Below are 2973 nucleotides of genomic sequence, written 5' to 3'. Positions count from 1 at the left end.
CCAGGCTGGTACAGGTATTAATGTGTGATGCACTTACACAGCATCAACTCGCCAAACTGGAGGAGGAAGAAACTGGAGGAGGAGTTAGTGGATGGATGCGCTTTGTCCCCCTCATGCCACATGGAGCAAGGGGCTGAAAGTGAAGCTCCAGCGGAGTCAATCACGAACCTTCGTGTTGCACAAGCCCTGGCAGCAAAGGTGCAGGGCCTGGGAGAATTAAAAACCCACCCTCCCCACCCACCAAAACACAGGAAGTGTGCAGTTTCAATCACCCTAATTTTAGTCATTCCTGTCTTTAGTGAGAGAGTATCTGGGTACATTTTGGCATTTGCCTGACCACATTAAAAAACAAACAGTATGTACTGTATCTCTTCTGGGAATTGGGCTTTCATTGCTTTTAGACTGCAACTCCCTGAAGTCACTAGGAATTGTGGCAAGAGAGGCTGGTTCAGCCATGCAGTTGGTGCAATGACGGATTCTGCACCTGCTACCTTATGCCCATTGATCCCACAGCTTAGAAGCAATTTGTTATACATAACATTATTTGTAATTCCTTTTCCCAGTAGTGTAGGTATAGTGACATTACATAATGACAGAATGATGACCTCACTGCTTTTGCAGTGCGATTGTAACGTGTTAGTTATCTTTATCATTTTGGGGATGCATTACAAAGGGCCTACGGAACAACACAACATAACTGCTGTTAAAGATTCAGCAGAGATCGAACCATCTCTTTGGAAGGAGTTCCACATTTGAGGTGTACCTAGAGAAAAAGCCTTTTCCTTCCCTTCCCTTCCCTTCCTTCCTTCCTTCCTTCCTTCCTTCCTTCCTTCCTTCCTTCCTTCCTTCCTTCCTTCCTTCCTTCCTTCCTTCCTTCCTTCCTTCCTTCCTTCCTTCCTTCCTTCCTTCCTTCCTTCCTTCCTTCCTTTTTTTCTTTCTTTCACTGTAAGCCTGATCTTGAATCACTGTCCAAGACAGGAGAGCTTGGCCACTGATCTTTTGTTGGTACCTTATGACCTACATCTCTCTCTCTCTCTCTCTCTCTCTCTCTCTCTCTCTCTCTCTCTCAAGCAGACCTGTAACAAGCCATTTAGTAAGCAGGGGCAAGCAGCAGCCTCTTGTGTCCACTCCACTCTGAGGCATGGGTGCAAGCTTCTCACTAAAAAAGAGAAATAGAATGTGGTGTGTCCCCCTGCCAAAAAAATATAACACCTATGCTTTCTAAAGATGGGCAGATGACTAATGCTTGTGTGTTTCATTACGTCAGCAATCATTACATCAGACTGCACAGGGAAGCCATTGAAATCTACAAGCACCAGCAGAACTTCAACAAAAAAGAGAGGAAAGTTTGAAACTCAACAAAACTTGGCTCCCAGCTCTCAAAAAATACAGTGTGCAAAAGGTCAACGAACTCTACCCAGCCACAAGGACTGGGGATCACTACACACAAAAGACCCAGCTAATGACACCCATCAACCAAGTGACCGATAATCTCTCCTTCTTATCACAATAATACACCCACAACAAGACACACTAATCACTCATCTACAGAAAAAGACAAAAGCCTATCTCACAACCATAAATATTCAACTCCCAAGCCAACTACACCAGAGCACAGAGTGCTGTCGTCTGAAGATGCCGGCCACAGAGACTGGCAAAACATTAGGAAGAACAACCTTCAGAACACGGCCAAAGAGCCCGAAAAACCCACAACAACCACTTGGAACTTTTATCAGTTGTTTTTCTAACAATCACCAGGAGTTTTGCCTCCAGATTTCTCTGCTGTTTAAATATTGGGGCCCTGGGAAAAAGCGCCAGTTGCTCCACCTTAGCTGTGGTGCTCCGTCCCCCACCCTAATGCTCATTAATAAAGAGTCTAACTTTGCTGTTTATAGCTTTTCCTACATTGCTAGAGAGTGGCAGGAAAGGATTCCTTTTCCTCACTCAGGTAAGAATAGGCTTAGATGGATTATGGCAAGGATCAAGTAAGCTCCAGGCCCCGATGAGGAAAAAAAAAAGAGGTTAGTCTGCAGCAATTGTAGTTTTTTCTTCCGCAATAGAATTTCCTTCAGTTCAATTGTGTAAGGTCAAGAGTTGTTAGAGGGTTTTTGTTTTTTGCTAACACTTCAGGAGCGATTGTCATGTCTCTGAGCACTTGCCAAGCTGCAGCAAGAGAAAGTTAGAGATAAACAGGGCTGATGGGTGCCACACTAAATATTGCTAATGAGCATCAGGTGTTTGCAAAAAAAAAAAGGACGCCTAACTCCTCATCCTCTGTATGGTAATTATTTTAAAGATCTACTTAGCATTTAGATTGCTTGAGGGGAAGAAAAACATCCAGTAAGTGGCTGCCTTGGGGAAGAAGAAGGGAAAAATTGCTCTGGTATTAAATAGATCTCCTTGAATGCAGTTTTCATCTATCCAGATGGAAAACAGAGGAGACACTTTAGCTGGGATAATTAGAAGGGCTTTGACAACTTTGGACTGTCCTTGTCAATGGCACTATAACATCTAGTCTTGAGAGTCACAAGGGGCGGGGGGAGAGGAATTAGTTGGACGGGGGAGAATGAAATCACACACCATTGAAGGCTTGGGCATGTAAAAACCATCAGTATTTAAACACTATATGCTGAAGTTGGGAAAAGAAGAATAAAAAGCTCTGAGAAGCACCAACTTGCACTGCTCACACTTTGTAATTTATAACCCAAAGGGTAAACACTTCACTACAATTTACACACAGCTACATCTGTCAGGCATTACAAGATCTTTCTTCTCTAGCCATTAGTGGTCTTGCTGGTGACATCATCCGGCAAAGGTAACTGTGTGCTCTCTGGGGAGAAACCTGTAAAATAGAAATTAAAAAGCAGCTGCAGGCTGTTGCTGATGCTTCAGAGACACTCCTGGTGCTCTTTCCCGGGTATTTGCCTTACCTCACCAGTTAAGATGCGTGGGCTGGGAGTTCAAAGCAGTGTT

The sequence above is a fragment of the Pogona vitticeps genome, chromosome 1 (assembly GCF_051106095.1).
Source record: "Pogona vitticeps strain Pit_001003342236 chromosome 1, PviZW2.1, whole genome shotgun sequence".
Classification (NCBI taxonomy): domain Eukaryota; kingdom Metazoa; phylum Chordata; class Lepidosauria; order Squamata; family Agamidae; genus Pogona; species Pogona vitticeps.
The sequence above is the reverse complement of the archived record's forward strand: the minus strand, read 5'-3'. Positions refer to the sequence as shown.